General features: G+C 57.1%; 1 protein-coding gene across 22 annotated transcripts in view; it reads right to left on the reverse strand.

The window, feature by feature from the left end:
• Positions 1-13,416, reverse strand: part of LOC133342210 (spidroin-1-like) — a 194,649-nt gene that overhangs the window by 129,778 nt on the left and 51,455 nt on the right. The window contains exon 2 of one of the 22 annotated variants that reach the window (XM_061551191.1): positions 10,907-11,023. The exons of 20 other annotated variants lie outside the window; for them this stretch is intronic. The gene's annotated coding sequence lies outside the window, so the exon portion shown is untranslated. Of the gene's footprint in view, positions 1-10,906; positions 11,447-13,416 lie in introns of those variants that run through there. One more of the 22 variants, XM_061551187.1, reaches the window with a different exon arrangement.

The following is a 13,416-nucleotide window of genomic DNA, read 5'->3' on the forward strand; positions in this document are numbered from 1 at the left end:
CAGACGGGATGGAGTAGAGAGGGAGACAGGGGGTGGAGTAGAGAGGGAGACAGGGGATGGAGTAAAGGGACAGACAGGGGATGGAGTAGAGGGACAGACAGGGGATGGAGTAGAGAGACAGACAGGGGATGGAGTAGAGGGGGAGACACAGGATGGAGTAGAGGGAGAGACAGGGGATGGAGTAGAGGGACAGACAGGGGATGGAGTAGAGGAGGAGACAGGGGATGGAGTACAGGAACAGACAGGGGATGGAGTACAGGGACAGACAGGGGATGGAGTAGAGGGACAGACATGGGATGGAGTAGAGGGGGAGACAGGGGATGGAGTAGAGGGACAGACGGGATGGAGTAGAGAGGGAGACAGGGGATGGAGTAGAGGGGAAGACAGGGGATGGAGATGAGGGACAGACGGGATGGAGAAGAGAGGGACACAGGGGATGGAGTAGAGGGACAGATAGGGATGGAGTAGAGGGACAGACAGGGGATGGAGTAGAGAGACAGACAGGGGATGGAGTAGATGGACAGACAGGGGATGGAGTAGAGGGACAGACAGGGATGGAGTAGAGGGACAGACAGGGGGTGGAGTAGAGGGGAAGACAGGGGATGGAGATGAGGGACAAACGGGATGGAGAAGAGAGGGACACAGGGGATGGAGTAGAGGGACAGACAGGGGATGGAGTAGAGAGACAGACAGGGGATGGAGTAGAGGGACAGACAGGGGATGGAGTAGAGAGACAGACAGGGGATGGAGTAGATGGACAGACAGGGGATGGAGTAGAGGGACAGACAGGGATGGAGTAGAGGGACAGACAGGGGACGGAGTAGAGGGGAAGACAGGGGATGGAGATGAGGGACAGACGGGATGGAGAAGAGAGGGACACAGGGGATGGAGTAGAGGGACAGACAGGGGATGGAGTAGAGAGACAGACAGGGGATGGAGTAGAGGGGGAGACAGGGGATGGAGTAGAGGGGGAGACAGGGGATGGAGTAGAGGGAGAGACAGGGGATGGAGTAGAGGGACAGACAGGGGATGGAGTAGAGGGACAGACAGGGGATGGAGTAGAGAGACAGACAGGGGATGGAGTAGAGGGGGAGACAGGGGATGGAGTAGAGGGAGAGACAGGGGATGGAGTAGAGGGACAGACAGGGGATGGAGTAGAGGAGGAGACAGGGGATGGAGTACAGGAACAGACAGGGGATGGAGTACAGGGACATACAGGGGATGGAGTAGAGGGACAGACATGGGATAGAGTAGAGGGGGAGACAGGGGATGGAGTAGAGGGACAGACGGGATGGAGTAGAGAGGGAGACAGGGGATGGAGTAGAGAGGGAGACAGGGGATGGAATAAAGGGACAGACAGGGGATGGAGTAGAGGGACAGACAGGGGATGGAGTAGAGAGACAGACAGGGGATGGAGTAGAGGGACAGACAGGGGATGGAGTAGAGGGAGAGACAGGGGATGGAGTAGAGGGACAGACAGGGGATGGAGTAGAGGAGGAGACAGGGGATGGAGTACAGGAACAGACAGGGGATGGAGTACAGGGACAGACAGGGGATGGAGTAGAGGGACAGACATGGGATGGAGTAGAGGGGGAGACAGGGGATGGAGTAGAGGGACAGACGGGATGGAGTAGAGAGGGAGACAGGGGATGGAGTAGAGGGGAAGACAGGGGATGGAGATGAGGGACAGACGGGATGGAGAAGAGAGGGACACAGGGGATGGAGTAGAGGGACAGACAGGGGATGGAGTAGAGGGACAGACAGGGGATGGAGTAGAGGGGGAGACAGGGGATCGAGTAGAGGGACAGACGGGATGGAGAAGAGAGGGACACAGGGGATGGAGTAGAGGGACAGACAGGGATGGAGTAGAGGGGGAGACAGGGGATGGAGTAGAGGGGGAGACAGGGGATGGAGTAGATGGACAGACAGGGGATGGAGTAGAGGGACAGACAGGGATGGAGTAGAGGGGGAGACAGGGGATGGAGTAGAGGGGGAGACAGTGGATGGAGTAGAGGGAGAGACAGGGGATGGAGTAGAGGGACAGACAGGGGATGGAGTAGAGAGACAGACAGGGGATGGAGTAGATGGACAGACAGGGGATGGAGTAGAGGGACAGACAGGGATGGAGTAGAGGGACAGACAGGGGATGGAGTAGAGGGGAAGACAGGGGATGGAGATGAGGGACAGACGGGATGGAGAAGAGAGGGACACAGGGGATGGAGTAGAGGGACAGACAGGGGATGGAGTAGAGGGGGAGACAGGGGATGGAGTAGAGGGGGAGACAGGGGATGGAGTAGAGGGAGAGACAGGGGATGGAGTAGAGGGACAGACAGGGGATGGAGTAGAGAGACAGACAGGGGATGGAGTAGATGGACAGACAGGGGATGGAGTAGAGGGACAGACAGGGATGGAGTAGAGGGACAGACAGGGATGGAGTAGAGGGACAGACAGGGGATGGAGTAGAGGGGAAGACAGGGGATGGAGATGAGGGACAGACGGGATGGAGAAGAGAGGGACACAGGGGATGGAGTAGAGGGACAGACAGGGGATGGAGTAGAGAGACAGACAGGGGATGGAGTAGAGGGGGAGACAGGGGGTGGAGTAGAGGGGGAGACAGGGGATGGAGTAGAGGGAGAGACAGGGGATGGAGTAGAGGGACAGACAGGGGATGGAGTAGAGAGACAGACAGGGGATGGAGTAGATGGACAGACAGGGGATGGAGTAGAGGGACAGACAGGGATGGAGTAGAGGGACAGACAGGGGATGGAGTAGAGGAGGAGACAGGGGATGGAGTACAGGAACAGACAGGGGATGGAGTAGAGGGAGAGACAGGGGATGGAGTAGAGGGACAGACAGGGGATGGAGTAGAGGAGGAGACAGGGGATGGAGTACAGGAACAGACAGGGGATGGAGTACAGGGACATACAGGGGATGGAGTAGAGGGACAGACATGGGATAGAGTAGAGGGGGAGACAGGGGATGGAGTAGAGGGACAGACGGGATGGAGTAGAGAGGGAGACAGGGGATGGAGTAGAGAGGGAGACAGGGGATGGAGTAAAGGGACAGACAGGGGATGGAGTAGAGGGACAGACAGGGGATGGAGTAGAGAGACAGACAGGGGATGGAGTAGAGGGACAGACAGGGGATGGAGTAGAGGGAGAGACAGGGGATGGAGTAGAGGGACAGACAGGGGATGGAGTAGAGGAGGAGACAGGGGATGGAGTACAGGAACAGACAGGGGATGGAGTACAGGGACAGACAGGGGATGGAGTAGAGGGACAGACATGGGATGGAGTAGAGGGGGAGACAGGGGATGGAGTAGAGGGACAGACGGGATGGAGTAGAGAGGGAGACAGGGGATGGAGTAGAGGGGAAGACAGGGGATGGAGATGAGGGACAGACGGGATGGAGAAGAGAGGGACACAGGGGATGGAGTAGAGGGACAGACAGGGGATGGAGTAGAGGGACAGACAGGGGATGGAGTAGAGGGGGAGACAGGGGATCGAGTAGAGGGACAGACGGGATGGAGTAGAGAGGGAGACAGGGGATGGAGTAGAGGGGAAGACAGGGGATGGAGATGAGGGACAGACGGGATGGAGAAGAGAGGGACACAGGGGATGGAGTAGAGGGACAGACAGGGGATGGAGTAGAGAGACAGACAGGGGATGGAGTAGAGGGGGAGACAGGGGGTGGAGTAGAGGGGGAGACAGGGGATGGAGTAGAGGGAGAGACAGGGGATGGAGTAGAGGGACAGACAGGGGATGGAAGTAGAGAGACAGACAGGGGATGGAGTAGATGGACAGACAGGGGATGGAGTAGAGGGACAGACAGGGATGGAGTAGAGGGACAGACAGGGGATGGAGTAGAGGAGGAGACAGGGGATGGAGTACAGGAACAGACAGGGGATGGAGTAGAGGGAGAGACAGGGGATGGAGTAGAGGGACAGACAGGGGATGGAGTAGAGGAGGAGACAGGGGATGGAGTACAGGAACAGACAGGGGATGGAGTACAGGGACATACAGGGGATGGAGTAGAGGGACAGACATGGGATAGAGTAGAGGGGGAGACAGGGGATGGAGTAGAGGGACAGATGGGATGGAGTAGAGAGGGAGACAGGGGATGGAGTAGAGAGGGAGACAGGGGATGGAGTAAAGGGACAGACAGGGGATGGAGTAGAGGGACAGACAGGGGATGGAGTAGAGAGACAGACAGGGGATGGAGTAGAGGGACAGACAGGGGATGGAGTAGAGGGAGAGACAGGGGATGGAGTAGAGGGACAGACATGGGATGGAGTAGAGGAGGAGACAGGGGATGGAGTACAGGAACAGACAGGGGATGGAGTACAGGGACAGACAGGGGATGGAGTAGAGGGACAGACATGGGATGGAGTAGAGGGGGAGACAGGGGATGGAGTAGAGGGACAGACGGGATGGAGTAGAGAGGGAGACAGGGGATGGAGTAGAGGGGACGACAGGGGATGGAGATGAGGGACAGACGGGATGGAGAAGAGAGGGACACAGGGGATGGAGTAGAGGGACAGACAGGGGATGGAGTAGAGGGACAGACAGGGGATGGAGTAGAGGGGGAGACAGGGGATCGAGTAGAGGGACAGACGGGATGGAGTAGAGAGGGAGACAGGGGATGGAGTAGAGGGGAAGACAGGGGATGGAGATGAGGGACAGACGGGATGGAGAAGAGAGGGACACAGGGGATGGAGTAGAGGGACAGATAGGGATGGAGTAGAGGGACAGACAGGGGATGGAGTAGAGAGACAGACAGGGGATGGAGTAGATGGACAGACAGGGGATGGAGTAGAGGGACAGACAGGGATGGAGTAGAGGGACAGACAGGGGGTGGAGTAGAGGGGAAGACAGGGGATGGAGATGAGGGACAGACGGGATGGAGAAGAGAGGGACACAGGGGATGGAGTAGAGGGACAGACAGGGGATGGAGTAGAGAGACAGCCAGGGGATGGAGTAGAGGGACAGACAGGGGATGGAGTAGAGAGACAGACAGGGGATGGAGTAGATGGACAGACAGGGGATAGAGTAGAGGGACAGACAGGGATGGAGTAGAGGGACAGACAGGGGACGGAGTAGAGGGGAAGACAGGGGATGGAGATGAGGGACAGACGGGATGGAGAAGAGAGGGACACAGGGGATGGAGTAGAGGGACAGACAGGGGATGGAGTAGAGAGACAGACAGGGGATGGAGTAGAGGGGGAGACAGGGGATGGAGTAGAGGGGGAGACAGGGGATGGAGTAGAGGGAGAGACAGGGGATGGAGTAGAGGGAAGGACAGGGGATGGAGTAGAGGGACAGACAGGGGATGGAGTAGAGAGACAGACAGGGGATGGAGTAGAGGGGGAGACAGGGGATGGAGTAGAGGGAGAGACAGGGGATGGAGTAGAGGGACAGACAGGGGATGGAGTAGAGGAGGAGACAGGGGATGGAGTACAGGAACAGACAGGGGATGGAGTACAGGGACATACAGGGGATGGAGTAGAGGGACAGACATGGGATAGAGTAGAGGGGGAGACAGGGGATGGAGTAGAGGGACAGACGGGATGGAGTAGAGAGGGAGACAGGGGATGGAGTAGAGAGGGAGACAGGGGATGGAGTAAAGGGACAGACAGGGGATGGAGTAGAGGGACAGACAGGGGATGGAGTAGAGAGACAGACAGGGGATGGAGTAGAGGGACAGACAGGGGATGGAGTAGAGGGAGAGACAGGGGATGGAGTAGAGGGACAGACAGGGGATGGAGTAGAGGAGGAGACAGGGGATGGAGTAGAGGAACAGACAGGGGATGGAGTACAGGGACAGACAGGGGATGGAGTAGAGGGACAGACATGGGATGGAGTAGAGGGGGAGACAGGGGATGGAGTAGAGGGACAGACGGGATGGAGTAGAGAGGGAGACAGGGGATGGAGTAGAGGGGAAGACAGGGGATGGAGATGAGGGACAGACGGGATGGAGAAGAGAGGGACACAGGGGATGGAGTAGAGGGACAGACAGGGATGGAGTAGAGGGGGAGACAGGGGATGGAGTAGAGGGGGAGACAGGGGATGGAGTAGATGGACAGACAGGGGATGGAGTAGAGGGACAGACAGGGATGGAGTAGAGGGGGAGACAGGGGATGGAGTAGAGGGGGAGACAGTGGATGGAGTAGAGGGAGAGACAGGGGATGGAGTAGAGGGACAGACAGGGGATGGAGTAGAGAGACAGACAGGGGATGGAGTAGATGGACAGACAGGGGATGGAGTAGAGGGACAGACAGGGATGGAGTAGAGGGACAGACAGGGGATGGAGTAGAGGGGAAGACAGGGGATGGAGATGAGGGACAGACGGGATGGAGAAGAGAGGGACACAGGGGATGGAGTAGAGGGACAGACAGGGGATGGAGTAGAGGGGGAGACAGGGGATGGAGTAGAGGGGGAGACAGGGGATGGAGTAGAGGGAGAGACAGGGGATGGAGTAGAGGGACAGACAGGGGATGGAGTAGAGAGACAGACAGGGGATGGAGTAGATGGACAGACAGGGGATGGAGTAGAGGGACAGACAGGGATGGAGTAGAGGGACAGACAGGGGATGGAGTAGAGGGGAAGACAGGGGATGGAGATGAGGGACAGACGGGATGGAGAAGAGAGGGACACAGGGGATGGAGTAGAGGGACAGACAGGGGATGGAGTAGAGAGACAGACAGGGGATGGAGTAGAGGGGGAGACAGGGGGTGGAGTAGAGGGGGAGACAGGGGATGGAGTAGAGGGAGAGACAGGGGATGGAGTAGAGGGACAGACAGGGGATGGAGTAGAGAGACAGACAGGGGATGGAGTAGATGGACAGACAGGGGATGGAGTAGAGGGACAGACAGGGATGGAGTAGAGGGACAGACAGGGGATGGAGTAGAGGGGAAGACAGGGGATGGAGATGAGGGACAGATGGGATGGAGAAGAGAGGGACACAGGGGATGGAGTAGAGGGACAGACAGGGGATGGAGTAGAGAGACAGACAGGGGATGGAGTAGAGGGGGAGACAGGGGAAGGAGTAGAGGGAGAGACAGGGGATGGAGTAGAGGGACAGACAGGGGATGGAGTAGAGGGGAAGACAGGGGATGGAGTAGAGGGACAGAAAGGGGATGGAGTAGATGGACAGACAGGGGATGGAGTAGAGGGACATACAGGGATGGAGTAGAGGGACAGACAGGGGATGGAGTAGAGGGGAAGACAGGGGATGGAGATGAGGGACAGACGGGATGGAGAAGGGAGGGACAGACAGGGGATGGAGTAGAGAGACAGACAGGGGATGGAGTAGATGGACAGACAGGGGATGGAGTAGAGGGACATACAGGGATGGAGTAGAGGGACAGACAGGGGATGGAGTAGAGGGGAAGACAGGGGATGGAGATGAGGGACAGACGGGATGGAGAAGGGAGGGACACAGGGGATGGAGTAGAGGGACAGACAGGGGATGGAGTAGAGAGACAGACAGGGGATGGAGTAGAGGGGGAGACAGGGGATGGAGTAGAGGGAGAGACAGGGGATGGAGTAGAGGGACAGACAGGGGATGGAGTAGAGGAGGAGACAGGGGATGGAGTACAGGCACAGACAGGGGATGGAGTACAGGGACATACAGGGGATGGAGTAGAGGGACAGACATGGGATAGAGTAGAGGGGGAGACAGGGGATGGAGTAGAGGGACAGACGGGATGGAGTAGAGAGGGAGACAGGGGATGGAGTAGAGAGGGAGACAGGGGATGGAGTAAAGGGACAGACAGGGGATGGAGTAGAGGGACAGACAGGGGATGGAGTAGAGAGACAGACAGGGGATGGAGTAGAGGGGGAGACACAGGATGGAGTAGAGGGAGAGACAGGGGATGGAGTAGAGGGACAGACAGGGGATGGAGTAGAGGAGGAGACAGGGGATGGAGTACAGGAACAGACAGGGGATGGAGTACAGGGACAGACAGGGGATGGAGTAGAGGGACAGACATGGGATGGAGTAGAGGGGGAGACAGGGGATGGAGTAGAGGGACAGACGGGATGGAGTAGAGAGGGAGACAGGGGATGGAGTAGAGGGGAAGACAGGGGATGGAGATGAGGGACAGACGGGATGGAGAAGAGAGGGACACAGGGGATGGAGGAGAGGGACAGACAGGGATGGAGTAGAGGGACAGACAGGGGATGGAGTAGAGAGACAGACAGGGGATGGAGTAGATGGACAGACAGGGGATGGAGTAGAGGGACAGACAGGGATGGAGTAGAGGGACAGACAGGGGGTGGAGTAGAGGGGAAGACAGGGGATGGAGATGAGGGACAGACGGGATGGAGAAGAGAGGGACACAGGGGATGGAGTAGAGGGACAGACAGGGGATGGAGTAGAGAGACAGACAGGGGATGGAGTAGAGGGGGAGACAGGGGATGGAGTAGAGGGACAGACAGGGGATGGAGTAGAGAGACAGACAGGGGATGGAGTAGATGGACAGACAGGGGATGGAGTAGAGGGACAGACAGGGATGGAGTAGAGGGACAGACAGGGGATGGAGTAGAGGGACAGACAGGGATGGAGTAGAGGGACAGACAGGGGATGGAGTAGAGAGACAGACAGGGGATGGAGTAGATGGACAGACAGGGGATGGAGTAGAGGGACAGACAGGGATGGAGTAGAGGGACAGACAGGGGGTGGAGTAGAGGGGAAGACAGGGGATGGAGATGAGGGACAGACGGGATGGAGAAGAGAGGGACACAGGGGATGGAGTAGAGGGACAGACAGGGGATGGAGTAGAGAGACAGACAGGGGATGGAGTAGAGGGGGAGACAGGGGATGGAGTAGAGGGACAGACAGGGGATGGAGTAGAGAGACAGACAGGGGATGGAGTAGATGGACTGAGTAGAGGGACAGACAGGGATGGAGTAGAGGGACAGACAGGGGATGGAGTAGAGAGACAGACAGGGGATGGAGTAGAGGGAGAGATAGGGGATGGAGTAAAGGGACAGACAGGGGATGGAGTAGAGGAGGAGACAGGGGATGGAGTAGAGGGAGAGATAGGGGATGGAGTAAAGGGACAGACAGGGGATGGAGTAGAGGAGGAGACAGGGGATGGAGTACAGGAACAGACAGGGGATGGAGTACAGGGACAGACAGGGGATGGAGTAGAGGGACAGACATGGGATAGAGTAGAGAGGGAGACAGGGGATGGAGTAAAGGGACAGACAGGGGATGGAGTAGAGGGACAGACAGGGGATGCAGTAGAGGGGGAGACAGGTGATGGAGTAGAGGGACAGACAGGGGATGGAGTAGAGGGACAGACAAGGGATGGAGTAGAGGGGGAGACAGGGGATGGAGTAGAGGGACAGACAGGGGATGGAGAAGAGGGAGAGACAGGGTATGGAGTAGAGGGGGAGACAGGTGATGGAGTAGAGGGACAGACAGGGAATGGAGTAGAGGGGGAAGCAGGGATGGAGTAGAGGGACAGACAGGGGATGGAGTAGAGGGACAGACAAGGGATGGAATAGAGGGACAGACAGGGGATGGAGTAGAGGGACAGACAGGGGATGGAGTAGAGGGACCGACAGGGGATGGAGTAGAGGGGGAGACAGGGGATGGAGTAGAGATCCAGACAGGGGATGGAGTAGAGAGGGAGACAGGGGATGGAGTAGAGAGGGAGACAGGGGATGGAGTAGAGGGACAGACAGGGGATGGAGAAGAGGGGGAGACAGGGGATGGAGTAGAGGGGGAGACAGGGGATGGAGTAGAGGGACAGAAAGGGGATGGAGTAAAGGGACAGACAGGGTTTGGAGTACAGGGACAGACAGTGGATGGAGTACAGGGACAGACAGGGGATGGAGTAGAGGGACAGACAGGGGATGGAGTAGAGGGACAGACAGGGGACGGAGTAGAGGGACAGACAGGGGACGGAATAGAGGGGGAGACAGGGGACGGAGTAGAGGGACAGACAGGGGATGGAGTAGAGGGACAGACAGGGGATGGAGTAGAGGGACAGACAGGGGATGGAGTAGAGGGACAGACAGGGGATGGAGTAGAGGGACCGACAGGGGATGGAGTAGAGGGGGAGACAGGGGATGGAGTAGAGATCCAGACAGGGGATGGAGTAGAGAGGGAGACAGGGGATGGAGTAGAGGGACAGACAAGGGATGGAGTAGAGGGGGAGACAGGGGATGGAGTAGAGGGGGAGACAGGGGATGGAGTAGAGGGGGAGACAGGGGATGGAGTAGAGGGGGAGACAGGGGGTGGAGTAGAGGGACAGAAAGGGGATGGAGTAAAGGGACAGACAGGGTTTGGAGTACAGGGACAGACAGTGGATGGAGTACAGGGACATACAGGGGATGGAGTAGAGGGACAGACAGGGGACGGAGTAGAGGGACAGACAGGGGACGGAGTAGAGGGACAGACAGGGGACGGAATAGAGGGGGAGACAGGGGACGGAGTAGAGGGACAGACAGGGGACGGAGTAGAGGGACAGACAGGGGATGGAGTAGAGGGACAGACAGGGGATGGAGTAGAGGGACAGACAGGGGATGGAGTAGAGGGGGAGACAGGGGATCGAGTAGAGGGACAGACAGGGGATGGAGTAGAGGGGGAGACAGGGGATGGAGTAGAGGGGGAGACAGGGGATGGAGTAGAGGGAGAGACAGGGGATGGAGTAGAGGGGGAGACAGGGGATGGAGTAGAGGGACAGACAGGGGATGGAGTAGAGGGGGAGACAGGGGATGGAGTAGAGGGGGAGACAGGGGATGGAGTAGAGGGAGAGACAGGGGATGGAGTAGAGGGGGAGACAGGGGATGGAGTAGAGGGGGAGACAGGGGATGGAGTAAAGGTTTGTAGCAGATGCAGTGTAGAGCAGCAGGAGGAATGGGCTATAGGGTGGGGTGAGCAGACAAGAAATTACCTCAGAATCAGCAGCTGGGCGAGGCCCTGGGAAGATCTTGAAAACAACGTACACGATTGCTTTTTGCGAGATCCGCAGGTGGTGCGGCTTATAGGGGCTTTACCTTCGCACCTGAACCTGTGGTACACTCAACAATGGGATCCCATCGACCAGAACAATACCCGAGTCATGCGCGAGCATAATGGCGCACGGTAACATCACGCAACACTCCATGCCACGACTTCTTTCTGCTTGAATAGAGAGAAGATCCTCGGTTTATGGACACGTATGCTGGGTGTGGTGACCTTAATCCAGCCTGCTCAAGAAGGCAGGCATAGCAGCCCCAAAGGCTGAGCCGCGAGCTGGTGCCTGTATTAAGTAGCACAGCAAGTAGGTTTGTTATGTCGCTTGCGCTAGTGTTTTCTCCGGACATTTTGGTTTTCTGCCCAGATGCCGTTGCGATGAAGAATCTTGGGACTCATCTTCTTGGTTATTTCGGTAAAGTCACGTAGAATGGAAATAATAAAATAATAAAAATAAAACATAATAAAATAATTCTCACGACGTTTCGGCCACAACGCAAGCAGCCGTCCTCAGGTGAAGAACAGGACCTGTCAAAAAGACAGCTATTATTTATTATATTATTACTTCCATTCTACGTGACTTTACCGAAAGAACCAAGAAGATGAATCCCTGCATTCACAAAAGCTTTAAATCGAAATCTTGGGACTCAGCGAGGCTTTTCCAGGTAAATATTGTTAGTGCTGTTATTCAATGCGGTCACCATGCTGTGCAGGTCACAACAACACATTCACTCTCCACACCACAGGTCACAAACTCACTGACTCACCACTCACCCAATCAGTAATGCACTCACTCACTCACCGATTCACTCATTCACCAACTAACTCACCCAACCAGTCACCCACTCACTCACACACGCACCTACCTGCTCACCGAATCAGTAACCTACTCACTCAACCATTCACTCATTCACCCAACCGCTCACCCACCTATCCACTCACCCACTGATCCACCAACTCATCCACTTACTCACCCACTCACCCACCCACCCACTAAAATGCAGGTCGCCTCACCTCTCTTTCCGCGTCATCCCTTCTACTGCTCTATACTTTGGCATTCCCTCCCATTGTCTCTGTCCCCAAGCTCTTGTGACACTTGCCGACTCTCATCTATCACACATTTGACCGTGGTGTTGTTTGTTGTCGGCCACTTTAGATGTTGGGCCTTTGGACCTGTGCCTCTGCAGCGGAGTTAGAAGCAGAATGTCTGTAAACCGTACGACTCGTCGATTTTTGCCGGTCGGAGCCACGGCGTGGCTGAGTATTCGGCAGCAGTGGTGCCATCGCTGCCGCGGTCCAGCTGAAGTGCGGTGGGGGGGGGGTCCGTGGGCCTTGGCTGTGAAGCCGCCTGAAACCCAGAGCCCGACGACGACGGGGGGCCCCCGGGCCACTCCACACCCCAAAAGCAGCGTCCCCACGCTGCCCCTCCCCCCTCCCCCACACACGGCTACGTTGCATCTACATCGAGGTGTGACGACCATGACATCGAGGTGTGACGACCACGACTACGACGGCGCCACATCACGCCTATCGTTACGGTCACGTCCTCGGACCGACTTTCGCTGCACGGCACGTCGGTGCCACGGCAAAACGCTGGAGCTCAATCCCTGCTGCTCTCTCTGCTTTAAAGGGGGGGGGGGTACGGACCCCCACTAGAGAGCAGTGCACGCCCCCCCTCCAATGAATGGAGTCTTCATCACGTCACCCAGTGAGGCCGCGCTGTGGGGCCTCGGCATGCACTGTGGCGGCCGGTTCTGGGGGTCTATGCGTGTGTGCATGTGTGCGTGCAGGAATGCACATGTACACACACGCGCGTGCTCGCGTGTGCTCACGTGTGCAACGTGTGCGCGTGCGTGCGTACAAATGTGCGCGTCGGGCCGTGTGTGCGTCCGTGGGATGGCGTGCGAGACAGCGTTTGTGTCGGCTTTTTTTTTGCACTTCTCCCCGGCAAAAACAGGGCTCAGTTACGGGCGAGTTCAGCGGAACCCTGTGAAGTTCAAAGCACTTTGTTGAAAGTTGAGAGCGCGTAGGGGCGACGAGTGCACTCGCCCAGACACTGCCGCTGCTAGCTGAGCCACAAACACCCAACACCACCACCATCCACTATTACCACCAAAACCACCACCACCCACTATTACCACAACCCACCATTACCACCACCCACAACCACCCACTATTAACACCACCCACAACCACTCACTATTATTACCACCCACTATTACCACCACAACCCAACAACACCACAACTCACTATTCCCACCACCAACCACCACAACTACTGCCCACCACCACCCACTATTTCCACCACTCACCACCACAACCACGACCCCCAAACCACCCACAACCACCCACTATTGCCACCACAACCACCACCATCACCCACAACCACCACCCCACCACCACCCAGCAGCGGCACCCAGCAAAAACAGGACATTCCAATCCCGGGCT

The sequence above is a fragment of the Lethenteron reissneri genome, chromosome 14 (genome assembly GCF_015708825.2).
Source record: "Lethenteron reissneri isolate LAM-NWPU_2019-01 chromosome 14, ASM1570882v1, whole genome shotgun sequence".
In the NCBI taxonomy this organism is placed as follows: Eukaryota; Metazoa; Chordata; class Hyperoartia; order Petromyzontiformes; family Petromyzontidae; genus Lethenteron; species Lethenteron reissneri.